At 46.7% G+C, this 16,628-nt stretch overlaps 1 long non-coding RNA gene across 1 annotated transcript in view; it reads left to right on the top strand.

Moving 5' to 3' along the window:
* Positions 1-16,133, top strand: part of LOC149439227 (uncharacterized) — a 173,872-nt gene extending 157,739 nt beyond the window's left edge. The window contains exon 2 of the long non-coding RNA XR_016307849.1: positions 15,834-16,133. This is a non-coding gene — a long non-coding RNA (uncharacterized LOC149439227). The remainder of the gene's footprint in view (positions 1-15,833) is intronic.
* The last annotated feature ends 495 nt before the right edge of the window (positions 16,134-16,628 follow it).

The raw sequence follows: 16,628 nt of genomic DNA, 5'->3' as shown, positions 1-16,628 counted from the left end.
ATCCGCAGATCTGATCCATCCCGTGGGGATCGTCGGCTTGCAACCTATACGGGGTTAACTGATCGCTCCATGAAAAGGTAAGTTTAAAAGCAAGTTGACGATCCCTGCTGGATGGATCGGATCTACAGATTGAGTATAATGGATCGGACTCTGATCCATTATGCTCCCCAATCCGCAGATCTGATCCATCCTGCTGGGATTGTCGGCTTGCTTTAAAACGTACCTTTTCGTGGAGCTCGTGGAGAGATCAGTTAACCCCGTATAGGTTGCTAGCTGACAATCCCCACAGGATGGATCAGATCTGCGGATCGGGGAGCATAATGGATCAGAGTCCGATCCATTATACTCAATCCTCAGATCTGATCCATCCTGCGGGGATTGTCAGAGGAGTGACACCAAGTGTTACCGCACCGGGTGACACCAACCCTAGGGACGCCCCTGCAACAGATACATATATAAAGCACTTACATATCATAGAGTGCCAGGGATCACTTCCCTGGGGGGGGGGGGGGGGTATGACATAGCTTGTTCTCTTTGCGATCCCCAAAAATCTTGCACTATTGAATGGTGTATATTCAAACACCTGTGATCCGTGTCTATAAAGTGTGTTTATCAAAGACCGCAGCACTCTAATATCTGAATACAGGATACATAACTACATAGTTACATAGTTAGTCTGGCTGAAAAAAGACAAAAGTCCATCCAGTTCAACCCATAAAAAAAAAATTATAATCCTATACCCACAGTTGATTCAGAGGAAAAAATCCCCAGCAAAGCATGATCCAATTTGCTCCTGCAGGGGAAAGAAATCCTTCCTGATCCCCCGAGAGGCAGTTGGATATTCCCTGGATCAACTTTACCTATAAATGTTATACATAAGAATGAATACTAAAAATAAGTGTGTTATTTATTTATTTATTTCAGGTACTTGTATAGCGCTGTCAAATTATGCAGTGCTTTACATATATATTGTACATTCACATCAGTTCCTAACCCTCAAGGGGAGTACAATCTAAGGTCCCTAACTTACATTCATACATACACATATTAGGGCCAATTTAGACAGGCGCCAATTAACCTACCAGCATGTCCTTGGAGTGTGGGAGGAAACCGGAGTACCCAGAGGAAACCCACGCAGGCACAGGGAGAACATGCAAACTCCAGGCAGGTGGTGCCGTGGCTGGGATTCAAACCAACGACCCTAGTACTGCCAGGCAGAAGTGTGTTGTCCCATTAAGTGCTCGCAAATTGATGAAACCTATAACATAATGAAATAAATCTACATAGTGCATCAAATGAATAAATTAATGAAAATGTGAATAAATTTCTATAAAATTACCCCATATTCATACACCAAGCATACAGTATATCAAAATTTGTGCTCCCTCATATAAAGTGAATAAAGTGCGTAAGTGTTAAACAGGTTAAATGAATAAATATATAACAATAAAAACAAAATATCAAAAAAGTATGAGCAAAATCCACAGAATATCCCAAAAACTGCTGTGAAAACCACTGCGAGACGTGTGATACTCTATGTGCTTCACCACCTCCAGGTGCACAAACTTCTTACCAAAGATGGAGGACCTCTAAACTATAAGAGGTTTGTCCCCTGAAAATGTTCCTTGGCAACGAAACGCGTTGGGCAGAGCTTACTCGTGACGTCATCACACACGCCTGATCCTAATATGGTGGTGTCAGCGTTTTCTCCCAGTCTGTTCTATTAACATTGTGAGTACCTTGATTTGCACAAATAAATGATTTTATCTGATGTAAGCACAGGATGTGGTTTGCGTTGCTCTCTTCTTTTTTTGGCAACATTACTCATCTGTTCTTGGCATAATTGGAGCCACCTAGTGGTGGAAGGGGTGATTTGTGAACTACAAGCTGCTACTGTTGTATAAGACGACCCCCTACTTTTCCTGTTAAAATATAGGGTTTGGGCTATACTCGCCGTATAAGACACACCAAATAAAAATGAAAAAACATCAGATTTGATTTCAATATGGTATGGTATTTCAGTATAGTATTCCAATGATGGGGCCATATTCCTCCCACTGACACCAATGATGGGGCACGATCCCTCTCTCTGAGGAATCGTGCCCCATCATTGGTATCAGTGGCAGGAATAGTGCCCCATCATTGGTATCAGTTGGTGGAATAGTGCCCCATCATTGGTATCAGTGGGAGGAATAGTGCCCCATCATTGGTATCAGTGGGAGGAATAGTGCCCCATCGTTGGTATCAGTGGGAGGAATAGTGCCCCATCATTGGTATCAGTGGGAGGAATAGTGCCCCATCAATGGTATCAGTGGGAGGAATAGTGCCCCATCATTGATATTAGTGGGAGGAATAGTGCCCCATCATTGGTATCAGTGGGAGGAATAGTGCCCCATCATTGATATTAGTGGGAGGAATAGTGCCCCATCATTGGTATCAGTGGGAGGAATAGTGCCCCATCATTGGTATCAGTGGGAGGAATAGTGCCCCATCATTGGTATCAGTGGGAGGAATAGTGCCCCATCATTGATATTAGTGGGAGGAATAGTGCCCCATCATTGGTATCAGTGGGAGGAATAGTGCCCCATCATTGATATTAGTGGGAGGAATAGTGCCCCATCATTGGTATCAGTGGGAGGAATAGTGCCCCATCATTGGTGTCAGTGGGAGGAATAATGCCTCATCATTGGTATCAGTGGGGGGAATAGTGCCCCATCTTTGGTGTCAGTGGGAGGAATCGTGCCCCGTCTTTGGTGTCAGTGGGAGGAATCGTGCCCCGTCTTTGGTGTCAGTGGGAGGAATAGTGCCCCGTCTTTGGTATCAGTGGGAGGAATAGTGTCCGAACATTGGTGTCAGTGGGAGGAATAGTACCCCATCATTGGTGTCAGTGGGGGAAGGAATAGTGTTCCATCATTGGTGTCAGTGGGGGGGAGGAATAGTGCCCTATTGTCGGTGTCAGTGGGGGGAGGAATAGTGCCCCATCATTGGTGTCAGTGGGGGAGGAGGAATAGTGCCCCATCGTTGGTGTCAGTGGGGGGGGAGGAATAGTGCCCCATCGTTGGTGTCAGTAGGGGGAGGAATAATGCCCCATCGTTGGTGTCAGTGGGAGGAATAATGCCCCATCATTAGTATAAGTGACACCAATGATGGGGCACTATTCCTCCCACTGACACCAATGACACTTGCTGACCCCTGTTCCAGCATGGTGCTGCTGCAGCCAGCATACATGGTTGCAGCAGCACCATCTGCACGGCACACTTACCGGCCGCTCCCTCACTCGATGTTCGCGGGGCCGCTCGGCTCCGCCTCCTCGCAGGTGATTGGCCGCTTGTGTGCCTTTTCCTGAGCTACAGTTCTGGCACCCAATCACTGGTGAGCAGGCGGAGCCAAGCGGCCGCGTGAACATCGAGTGAGGAAGCGGCCGAACTGAATGAAGGAGCAGCCGCGCTTCCTGGACTGGATCGTCGTGGGACTGGGACCGGAGCCAGGTAAGAAACAGCAGCCCCCTGCCCTCCCCTGTACTTAGTGTCCCTTCCGTTGGAAGAAAAGTGCCGCCCTGACACCGGCACGGAAGTGTCAGCACGCCGTATACTGGCGTATAAGACGACCCCCGACTTTTGAGAAGATTTTCATGGGTTAAAAAGTCGTCTTGTACGCCGGAAAATACAGTATATTGTCCTCGTTCTCTGTGAGTATATTACTTATCAACTCCATGACCGCATCCTCCCCCTGTCTTGCCCCGACTTGGCTTTGACCGCCTACAACAATGCGCTCTCAACAGCCCTTGACTCACTAGCGCCTTTAACCACACGCAACATCAGACCCCGACCGCTCCAGCCCTGGCAGACTGATCACACCAAAACCCTCAAACGACAAAGTCGTGCCCTGGAACGACTATGGCGCAAAACCAAATCCCAACAAGCCTTCACCCGCTATAAATCTGCCTTCCGCACCTACACCTCCTCCCTCCATGCTGCCAAACAGGCCTACTTCTTGACCCTCATCAAGGCCCTCTCCTCCAATCCTCGCCGACTCTTCTCTGCCTTCAACTCTCTACTCTCTCCATCCCCCACCTCCACCCAGCACCTCACTCACTGCCCTTGAGATTGCCAATCACTTCAAAAACAAGATTGACACAATTCGCAAGGACATTTCCGCAACTCACACGCCCTCTCAACCCGTCCCCTCTCACACAGCTACCCCCTTATCCCCCCTCCCCCTCGACATAACCCGCAGGGACTTCGTCGCTGCTCAAACTCTCTCCAACCCCCTTCACCCTCACTCAGCTACCCCCTCATCACCCCTCTCCCACGGCCCCACCACTGCTCTGACCTCCTCTTCCACCCCACCCTACATTCCTCATACTGAAGCTCCCCCCACACTCCGCACCTTTGACCTTTCTACCATCGAGGAAGTCTCCAAGATCCTCTCTGATGCCCACCTCACCACCTGCCCCCTCGACCCTATCCCCTCACAACTCCTACGACCTTCCTCCTCCTCCATCCTACGCTCCCTCACCCACATCTTCAATCTCTCCCTCTCCTTAGGCACTTTCCCCTCCCCTCTGAAGCATGCACACATCACCCCCATACTTAAAAAGCCCTCCCTGGACCCCAATGACCCGAACAACCTCAGACCCATCTCCCTGCTCCCATTTACATCTAAACTCCTCGAGCGCCTCGTCTACACCCGCCTATGCTCTCACCTCAACGACAACAACCTCCTCGATCCCCTACAGTCCGGCTTCCGTCCCCTACACTCCACCGAAACTGCCTTACTCAAACTCTCCAACGACCTGCTAACCGCCAAAGCTGATGGCCACTATTCAGTGCTCCTACTCCTTGACCTCTCTGCGGCCTTCGACACAGTCGACCACCCCCTCCTCCTCAAAAAACTACACTCCCTCGGCCTCAGAGATTCTGCTCTCTCCTGGCTCTCATCCTACCTGTCACAACGCTCATTCAGCGTTACCTATAATGCTACCACCTCCCCCTCACTCCCCCTCTCTGTTGGGGTCCCTCAAGGCTCTGTCCTCGGGCCCCTTCTCTTCTCCATCTATACCTCTTCCCTTGGCCAACTCATACACTCTCACGGCTTCAACTACCACCTCTATGCCGACGACACACAAATCTATCTCTCAACCCCCCACCTCACCCCCTTGGTCTCAGCCCGAATCACACACCTACTGAGCGACATATCAGACTGGATGTCGCTCCACTTCCTTAAATTGAACCTCTCCAAAACCGAGTTTCTTGTCTTCCCCCCAGCCTGGACCCCACCCCCCATTGACTTCTCCATCACATCCAACAACGCTACCATCAAACCCGCCCTGCAGGCCAGAGTACTGGGTGTCATTCTGGACTCCAACTTATCCTTCCAGCCCCAAGTCCAATCTTTAACAAACTCGTGCAGACTCCACCTCCGCAACATCGCCAAAATACGCACGTTCCTAACCCCAGAAACCACTAAACAGCTCATCCACTCCCTCATCATATCACGACTCAACTACTGCAACTCCCTCCTCACTGGCCTGCCTCGCCGCTGGCTATCCCCGCTTCAGTCGATCCTGAATACGGCTGCCAGACTCATTCATCTTTCCAACCGCTCTGTCTCCACCACCCCCCTCTGCCAATCCCTCCACTGGCTTCCGATTGCACAACGGATCAAATTCAAAATCCTAACGCTGACGTACAAAGCTGTCCACCATACTGCCCCGAACTACATCACTGACCTAACATCCAAGTACCGCCCAACACGCACACTCCGCTCCTCACAAGACCTCCTTCTCTCTAGTTCCCTGGTCTCCTCCTCCCATGCCCGCCTCCAGGACTTCTCCAGGGTGTCACCCATCCTCTGGAACTCCCTGCCCCAACCCATCAGATTATCACCTACTCTCCTCTCCTTTAGGCGCACCCTGAAAACCCATCTCTTCAGGGAAGCCTACCCCACCCCCTGCTAACTTGCTGACCTCCTCCACTCTTCCTACCACTCCATCCCCCACAGCTATCTCCTCCTGTGCCACCATCCCCTCCCTCCTAGATTGTAAGCTCGAAAGAGCAGGGCCCTCGATCCCATCATGTTTTGCATTGTATTGGTATTGTTCTGTCACATGTTCTGTCCCCCTTTGTAATGTACAGCGCTGAGCGAACTATTGGCGCTTTATAAATACTGTATAATAATATAATAATAATAATCATCTTTTTATCAATAAAAATGTGTAACAAAGAGAGGAGAGGAGGAGAAAGCTGGGACAGGGTGTGGGCTGTGTTCTCACTCCCTCTCCTCCTTCCTGCAAGTGCAGTGCACCTGTATAAGTCTAGGTTCACTCCTATGCAGTTTGCGTTTAATGCGTTTCTTCTGTGCTTTTTGCGGTGCGTTTTTTTCCTCCAACTTGTTGCTGGGTAGAATAAAAAACAAAACGCATAAAAAACACATAGAAATTTGTAAAAAAAATGCATCAAAAATGCACTACATGCTTTACTGCAGCGTCTTAATTGAAGTCTATAGAACCAAAAAGTCAACATTATGCATTTAAAAAAGTCCCTGACCCTTTCCAAAAAATGCACCAAATGTAAACATGGAGATGTGAACCTGTCCCATAGGAAATCATGTTAAGTGGACTGCTGTGCATTTCGGCAAAACGCAGTGGAAAATGCATAGATGTGAACCTAGACTTAACAAGCAGGCGGCGATGTTCACAGACACACAGGAGCTGTACTAGCAGGAAGGAGGTGGGGGGAGGGAGAGCACAGCCTGCAGCGCCAAGTTCAGAAGTGTCCAGGAGAGAGCCGGGAGTGGATAGCCATCCACACAAGCATGTGGCCAGTGTTAAAACTGAGCTGCACGGTGATTTTGACAAGCAAATGACTGCTGGGTGTAGGATCCTATAAACCTGCACATCATGAATGGGGGGAGGGGAGAGGGGGTGCAGTTCGGTATCTTTGCCCTGGGCGCTGGAGGACCTTGTCCCAGCACTGGGTCATTTTCTATGAATTTATTCATATATTAGTTTATTCATTTGATGCACTTTATGGAGATTTATTTCATTATGTAATAGGTTTGATCAACTTGTGAGCACTTAATAGGACAGCACACTTATTTTTGGTTTTCCCTATTGAATAGCGACCTCCTCATTTCATCAAGGATGCTGACATCTGTGAAAACATGACCATGGATGGTGCTAACCCTTCCCTACTCTATCTAGAGAAAGCTTTTTGTTTGGAGTAACACTTTAACCTCCCTAGCGGTATGATTATTTCAGATTTTTGGTGCTGAAAGCGGTACCATTATTTTGCATGGAAATATGTAGTTTTTTATTGTAGGCTGTAATATTTAGGAATAACTCACTGAAATCTGTCCGAACAAGAGTCTAGTAAACATCCCGGGGATGATAAAATTTGAAACACGAAATCATAAATTATAATTTAATAAATAATCATAAAAAATAATAATATAATAATAATACATTTAATTCAATAATATAATCAAACCAAAAACACTGAAATTTGAAATATAGCGCCAAGTTCGCACATCACTGAGCAAAGTCGCAAAATCGTTTTCAGTGTCTGATGAGGAATTTCCCCACAAATCATTATCACTCAATTCTGCAAGTGGTTCTGATTTACTATCGCTGTTCTCTAGCTGGTCTAAACCCGCTTTTGTCCTAAAGGGACACTTTTTGGACGCCATGGATGTTTCTCAGTTTCCAGGCAGAAAGAACAGACAAAATGCAGGCAGGGCGCAGGACAAAGCACTCGGGACAAAATGTATGTGAAATGGGTTGAAACAGCAATGTTTTACTATGAAAAATGTGTTTTTAAAAAAATGTCATTTTTTAAAATTTTAAAATTTCCCGCCGCCAGCGGCGCCTGTACGTCCCGACGTCACAGAGACCGGAACACAGAAGCCGGATGCCGGCATCGGCCGGAGGAGATGGCCGGGGACGCTGCAGGGGACACATCGCGGGAGCGCAGGACAAGGTAAGTGCTGCAGGGACTCCCTGAGCAACGCCGCATGGTAAGCCTGAGTGTGCTAATTTCTTGATAATAGAGCTGCAGATGTCTTTAAAAATTATATATATATATTTTTTTTTTTTTCCAACACCTCAACCTTTTCTGCAGCCCTGGGCCCTGACCACATATGACATACTGACGTAATATTCTCAGCCCCCATGGAACAGCTGCACAAGTAAAACGAGTTGTGGTTTGACCATTTTTTGTACAAAACCTCTTTCAACATCTAAATTACAGTCAGCTTTTCTATCACCCACCAGCCTCCAACTTCAGTCTAGGGTAGTAGGTGTTAACCAGATTCAAAAAAGGCTGAAGTCTGGAAGGCTTATGACAAAGTCAGGTCTTTATTGTGGCAATGTTAGTATATGTAAGACATTCAGAGCTGAAGGTACATGGTAACCACAATATATTTTACACTACTTTATTTTTCTCTAAATGTCTATACCAGTGTACTGTATTTTCCGGCGTATAAGACGACCCCCTACTTTTCCTGTTAGAATATAGGGTTTGGGCTATACTCACCATATAAGACTACCCCTCTTCCAACGCACACCAAATAAAAATTAAAAAACATAAGATTTGATTTCAATATGGTATGGTATTTCAGTATGGTATTCCAATGATGGGGTGCTATTCCTCCCACTGACACCAATGATGGGGCACTATTCCTCCCACTGACACCAATGATGGGGCACAATTCCTCGCTCTGACACCAATGATGGGGCACTATTCCTCCCACTGATACCAATGATGGGACACTATTCCTCCCACTGACACCAATGATGGGGCACTATTCCTCCCACTGACACCAATGATGGGGCACTATTCCTCCCACTGATACCAATGATGGGACACTATTCCTCCCACTGACACCAATGATGGTGCCCCATCATTAGTGTCAGTGTGTGAGGAATAGTGTCCCATCATTGGTGTCAGTGGGAAGAATCATGCCCCATCATTGGTGTCAGTGGGAAGAATCATGCCCCATCATTGGTGTCAGTGGGAGGAATAGCACCCCATCATTGGTGTCAGTGGGAGGAATAGCACCCCATCATTGGTGTCAGTGGGAGGAATAGTGCCCCATCATTGGTATCAGTGGCAGGAATTGCGCCCCATCATTGGTATCAGTGGCAGGAATAGTGCCCCATCATTGGTATCAGTGGCAGGAATAGTGCCCCATCATTGGTATCAGTGGGGGGAATAGTGCCCCATCATTGGTGTCAGTGGGAAGAATCGTGCCCCATCATTGGTGTCAGTGGGAAGAATCGTGCCCCATCATTGGTGTCAGTGGGAAGAATCGTGCCCCATCATTGGTGTCAGTGAAAAGAATCGTGCCCCATCATTGGTGTCAGTGGGAAGTATCGTGCCCCATCATTGGTGTCAATGGGAGGAATAGCACCCCATCATTGGTGTCAGTGGGAGGAATAGCACCCCATCATTGGTGTCAGTGGGAAGAATAGTTCCCCATCATTGGTATCAGTGGCAGGAATTGCGCCCCATCATTGGTGCAGTGAATTTGCACAGAGCAGCCCCGATCTTCCTCTTCTCGAGTCCCCTGCCAGTGCTCCTGGCCCCTCCCTCCTGCCAAGTGCCCCCACAGCAAGCAGCTTGCTATGGGGGTACCCAAGCAGGCTCACTCCCAAATCTCTGCTCTGGGTGTCCATTCACACACAGAGCCGCAGCTCAGCCCTGTCCCCTCTCTCTCCTTATTGGCTCAAGCCAATGGATCCCACTGCTGTCTCAGCCAATGAGGAAGAAGAGTCATCAGAGAGCTGATGCTCTCATGCACATCGCTGGATAGCAATGGGACTCAGGCAAATATTATTGGGGCTGGGAGGGTGACATTGCTGGATTGCGATGGGGCTCAGGTAAATATTCGGGGGGCTGGGAGGTCTGCTGCATAGAATGCATGAAGGTAAAAAATCGTGAGTTTTTACAACCAATTTGTTTAAAGACTTTTACAAAAAGTGAAATCCTGATGGTTTGCTCCCTCCCTCCCCCCGCCTATAACTGAATTATGTTTTTTTTTTGGGTGGGGTGAGATTTATCATTACCATATCACAGTTCGCAATCACCTAGGCAAGGATGACATCACTTGATCACCCCTTCCCCTTCCACAAAGAGCGCAGGGGAACTCACAGGAGCCAACTGGAGGAAGCCACAGCCTGCTCCCGCATTCAAAATGGCGGTGCTGTGGAAATACAGCGGTATAAAAACTGGCTGTGGGAAGACAGTGCTGGACCCCAGGCTTTGGTCAGTACCTGATTTTTAAAAGTCAGCAGTTACAGCAATTGTAGCTACTGACTTTTAAAAAAGAAAAAAACAAACTAAGATTCCTCTGTAATGAGAAGCGTCCCTTGTACTGGTGCCAGCTGTCCTAGTCGAAATCTTATGGTGCTGCATTAGTTAATATGAGCACCAGAAATGAAAAGGTTGAACTGGATGGACTCTTGTTTTTTTTCAGCCAGACTAACTATGTAACTATTGTGTGTATGCAGGAAAGAATCCAGACCTTTTTTAAAGCAATGTACTGAGCTGGCCAGAACCAACTCTTGAGGGAGTCTATTCCATGGTTCCAGAGTCTATTCCAGATGAATGAAAGGTCAGCCTCCTAAATTCATATAGTGCTTTTCCTTCATGGAAACTATAGTACAGCTTCTGTGCATGGAGGGAAGGGAGGAAAAGGACGAGCATAGTCAGCACTATTTACCTATTCACAAATGTCTAGGACAGGTCCAGAGATTGTTTTAAACCCCATGGCTTGGGGGTATGAATAGGGGGAGAAGAGGACTATGGATGTCAGTTAGTTCAGCTGGCACTGGTGTAGGCCGTGTACCGGGGTGGGCTCCCCTTGATACAGTGAAATCACAAATGAGGAAAGCAACCCCAACACCAGCTTTTGCCACGACAGAATTTTACTTAGATGTGGCAAGTAAACAAAACCACAAATGCTGGAATATACAATAAATTTACATACACTCAGCCCAAAGGCTGAGACCCTTGTGCTGCACAGCACGGCGCCTCCTGATGGATGAAGGTAGAAAGTGTAGTAATTTACCTACTGGCGGGCACAACTAAGCTGCCACACCTTACCCATTATTACCCTAAAAGAGCAGGAATCAGTGTATGGGTGTATGGTATGGGCTAGCCTGCGGTGCAGCACAACAGCTTACAATCTTACACAAATCTACAGTATTCCCCCTCCCATAACTGGTCCTGTAGCACGTGCCTGAGTATTCCTTCTGAGCAAAATGCCAGTCTGGCTTGAGTTTGCAGGATTTTATCAGCTCTCCAATGTGAAATGTCACTTTAAGTTGTGGAGTCCTTCCAATGATCAGTAACAACACTTGTGGCCTGACACAGAGACCCTAACTAACTATAGGCCTGGACTCAGTCTCTAGGCGCCAACACTGAAATGAGGTGCGTGCACGATCTTACCGACCTGGGTCTGCTTTGCATCCGCTGGTGACTCTTAACAGAACAAATGTCTTTCCAACAAGCATGCAGTCTCGCCGTATATGTTGCTTAGTTCCTGTGCTCTCATCAGCATTCCCGGCAGCAATCTCATCAGCATTCCTGGCAGCAATCTCATCAGCTTCCTGGCAGCAATCTCATCAGCTTCACTTAGTCGCAGCTCTGGTTACGGAGGGATGCTCTCACACCTGGATGTCATCAGATTCTCAGCTCACACGGCCTCCCTCATTTACCATTCTCCAGAACATGGCTCCTCTCTCTTCTTCCTGTTCCCTCTCAACTCTGTGAAAACTCCACCTCTTCATGAATATAGAAATATCTATGCAGTCTGAGGCTGTGTTAGGAAAACAGTGACATCTTGTGGCTAAACTGCAGAATGTCAGTCAAAACATTTAATTTACTCCACACAAGCAGTATTCAAACAATGAGAGCTGGTTCCCCATCTCACACTGGCACAAGGGACACTGTTCATTAAATGTGCTAAAAAAAACATAGGCCATAAAAGTGCAAGTTTTCCCTAAAATTACACCCAAAGCATTAATGCAGCCATATCCAGTTCAGCTCTTTGGACATACTACATACGTCCAAGGAGTGAAGGGTTTAGCTCCTGGCTGTAAAGTAAAAGTGATCTGGCAGCTTTACAGCCGCTGAGAATTTTCACAGTGCAGACAGTGCAGCTCCCCCTGCCGGACCCCCCCTTTGTGATTTCCAGGCTCTCCTATTCTTACCGGGAGCCCAAGACCACATGACCACATCACAGGGCTTCAAAATGGTGGAAAGGAAGAGATTTAAGAACATCTGTTCTTCAGTCTCCTCTTCTTGGAATGAAACCACAAGCAAAGATGATGTAGTCACTTCCGTGTTCTTTCCCTGTCTGATACAGCTAGGGAAGCATGTAACTGATCAGAACAAAGAGTACTACATAGCAATACTTTAACTTAAAATGTAAAATATATTTGACCAAAAAACCATTAGGCATCTTTCCCATGGACGGTCAGGAGGCAGTAAAAACAGTCAGTTGATCTGTGTGTAGGTGAGGCCAGATGCTTGGTACCTGGCCAAGCCCAGCATAGCAGTACTTTACAGAAGGTTTTGCCCACACAGTCTCAGTATTACAGAAGACACTCTAAACAGCTTGCAATGCCCGGCAACATCTGATGAAGGAGGTTGTTGTAAGGTGGTCTGGCAACAAGGCAGCTCTAGATGGGAAGAGCTTCAGACTGGTACACACATGTAGTGCCTACTCTGTCCCTCCTCTACTGGAACCTTTCCCTATGCTAGACACACTGTCCCTAAACTAGCCCTGACCTACTTTCAGTCCCTGACCTAGCTACTTCACAAATAAGTGCAAACTGCAGCAGGAGAATGATATTTATTAGCACTGCCCACACTAAAGATGGCTACCAAGATCATCCAGGGCATCAGCATCCAATCAGACATCTGCTCCCCTGATGATACCTAAGGAGGAACAAGAGTTCCTCCTGTTCTTCATCCTCTGCATGGTGGAGGCCGTCATAGTGCCACCTGTGCAGGGAGGCTGCATTACACCTGCCTACATGTGTATTTACAGCCTCCCTGACTGCCCACCTCCAAGTGGACATGGCAGCCGAACGGGTCTCTACATATGCCATGGTCACAGGAAATTTAGCTTTGCTTGCCAAGTCTGGCTGGCAGCACTATGCGTCAAACTCACTCACTGAACTCAAATGTTTGGATGATGGTTGTGGAACAGTATTTCAATACAAAATGCCCCTTAGTATGAAAACCAAAAAGAGCCAGAAAACACATGCTAAGGATTTCCTCCTCAGTGCCTGGAAGCTGATGCATTTCCTGCCTTGAGTAATTGGCACATCTGTTGAGCTGAGTGTTCCTGTAAGAAAGGATTGTGCGCTCATCTAAACTGGTTTCATACAGTTGAGAGACTAATTCAAGTGAAAGTAAAACCATGTATAAAGTGATAATAAATCTGTGTCTCTGAGTCTGCAGCAACCACTTCCTGGGATGCTGAGTGATTACACAAATCAGGTGTGAAGAAATCATTTTAAAACTACCGTAAATTCTGCATAATTTCTACCCAAACCACTAGAACGCTCTGATTTCAGGTATTGTGAAAGTATTGACATAATATAAGTATAAGAATAAAAACATTTTACATTTTATCCATTGGATGACTATTGCACCACTCTGGGCAACATAAGATGCCCCCTTTATGGCACCGAAGTTACATTAACCATCTCAATACTGATATACAGTATATATATATATATATATATATATATATATATATACACAGTATCTCACAGAAGTGAGTCAACCCCTCCCATTTTTGTGAATATTTAATTCTATCTTTTCATGTAACAACTTTGCTACAATGTAAAGTAGTGAGTGTACAGCTTGTATAACAGTATAAATTTGCTGTCCCCTCAAAATAACTCAACACACAGCCATCTAAACCGTTGGCAACAAAAGTGAGTACACCCCTAAGTGAAAATGTCCAAATTGGGCCCAAAGTGTCAATATTTTGTGTGGCCACCATTATTTTCCAGCATTGCCTTAACCATCTTGTGCATGGAGTTCACCAGAGCTTCACAGGTTGCCACTGGAGTTCTTCACACTCCTCCATGATGACATCATGGAGCTGGTGGACGTTAGAGACCTTGCGCTCCTCCACCTTCTGTTTGAGGATGCCCCACAGATGGTCAATAGGGTTTAAGTCTGGAGACATGCTTGGCCAGTCCATCACCTTTACCCTCAGCTTCTTTAGCAAGGCAGTGGTCGTCTTGGAGGTGTGCTTGGGGTCGTTATCATGTTGGAATACTGCCCTGCGGCCCAGTCTCCGAAGGGAGGGGATCACAGGTTGCCATTGGAGTCCTCTTCCACTCGGTGGATGGGCAGTGGAAGGGAGGCAAGTAGGTAAAAAAGCATCAAATGTTTTTTGAAAATACAGCTAATATAGATGTTTGAAATCTGTCTTTATATTAGCTTGTTGGCAGGTTTAGTGCCCTTTACTTGTAGCCCCTCCTTTGGCGATATAGTGGCTGATGTCTGTGCCCCTTTAATAACAGCTGTGGGTGGGGCCTTGAAGTTTGGGTAAGGAAACAGGACACCCTTAACCAATACCTTGTAGGTCTGTGACATGGACACATAAGGAGAAGTTGGAGGAACCTTGCCACTCTTGACCTCTATTTAGCAGGTCCTGTGGCTTGATTCAGGATGGCTTTAGGGCCTATGTTTTAGGAACACTCTATGTGTGGAACCACTTGTGTGGACTGACTGGATCACTTGATAAGGTGGCTGGTTGCATTGGGGTCTGGCAGTTGGGTTATGGCAACAGGAGGGGGATTGGAACAGGATAACCCTGACCAACACCACATGGGTCTGCGGCTTGAACACAAGTGACAGAGAATTCTCTTTCGGGCTCAACTGCTGGGAGGACTAGGAAAGGACACATAAAGAAAAGTTGGGAGAACCTTGCCACCTCTGATTTTCGTTTAGCAGGTCTTTGGCTTGGTTCAGTAATGGCCTTTGGGCCTAAGTTTGAGGAACACCCTATGTGTACAACCACCTGTGAGGACTGACTGGTAACACCTGGGAAGATGGCTGGTTGCAATGGTACTCTGTATTATACCAAGTGTCCTGAACTGTGACTGTGAACCAAGAAGAATACGTTTTGCTGTTTTAACTCGAGGCCATGCAGTAAAGTGTTGAAAATGTATTTGGACTGGACATTCTTTATTTCGGGTAACAGGAAAATACGTGAAGGCAGACCTCAGGCCAGGAGAGTGAGTGAAACAAAATGGCAGAGTACCTTCAAAACGACAGGTATGTGACCATTGCATCTGGAGAAGAAGCTGGGTGGGTCCTAGGACAGCATGGTAGAAACTGCTGTCCACTCTGGAGGATTCTCTATTTGAATGCTCATTTATTCTTTGTTTCCGGTGAGGAGGAAGAATTGTCATGGATTCCCCTACCACTTGATGTCATTCCATTATTCAACACTTTTCGACACCATATATATATATTGTTTGCACTTTATTGATAATTTTACACGCACTTATAATGTGATCACGCATGTCACCAAGTTTTATGTTATATTGTTTACGTTATTTATGATACAATAGCGCTGCACTTTCTCTCTTTTATATGTTTATGTGGATGAAGTGGGTTGTCCTTTTCTGCTAGCGGCTGGTATAATTTCTTCCTTTGCGCTCACTACGTTCTTTTTAGCTGTGGGAGCATTGTTGGTCCACACACTGACTAAAATATGTGTTTAGTGCAAATGATTAAATAATTTATATGTCTGTACATAGAATGGTTGTGTGATTGCTGGCTGGTTTTATATTTCAGGGACATGCTACCTCGTGTTGCTCGGGAAAAGTTTGAACAGGTTGCTGTTAAGAAGAATCTTAAACAGCTGAGAAGAGCGTTGGAATGTCAGAGATTGGCAGGAAAATGGTGGCATTCTCTTACCTTTATATGGTCTCTGTGGTCCTTTTGCAGATCTAGACCTTCAAGCAAGTCATGACCTTCCAACACAACCCCTCCTTTTGTCTCAGCTATCCTTGTTGGGTATATTGCACTCAACTTTGTAGGTGGACAATGTTTTCCCAGTAAAATCTGATGGATTAGTAAATCTGGTAAATCTCATTCTTGAAGACTCTTTCTTGTGCTTTCAAGACTGAATGTGTTGGTTTTGTAAAAGGTCATAAGCCTGATGGTTGGTTTGTTTAAAGTCATCATTAAACCTTCCTAGTGGTATTCCCAAGTGTGGCTCGGGGTTAATTTTCAGTACCAAAAGTGGTAACCCCGGACCACACTTGGGATTACACTGTAGTCCCTGTCTTGCAATTCCCCGATCCTTACCTTGTCCTGCGATCCCCCGATGTCCTCCCGCTGTGTCCTCCGGCCGATGTCCTCCCGCTGTGTCCTCTGGCCGATGTCCTCCCGCTGTGTCCTCTGGCGGATGTTCTCCCGCTGTGTCCTCTGGCCGATGTCCTCCCGCTGTGTCCTCCGGCCGATGCCGACATCCATCTTCCGGGTTTCCTTCTCTGCGAGAATCGCAACACAGGGGGGCAGAACCGGTGGAAGATTCAAAAAAGTAAAAACATGACATACACACAATACATTGTAATTTGTTAGGAT

The sequence above is a fragment of the Staurois parvus genome, unplaced genomic scaffold (assembly GCF_062004578.1).
Source record: "Staurois parvus isolate SC_StPar_1 unplaced genomic scaffold, SC_StPar_1.0 ptg001146l, whole genome shotgun sequence".
Classification (NCBI taxonomy): Eukaryota; Metazoa; Chordata; class Amphibia; order Anura; family Ranidae; genus Staurois; species Staurois parvus.
This window is presented reverse-complemented; position numbering and strand designations above follow the sequence as displayed.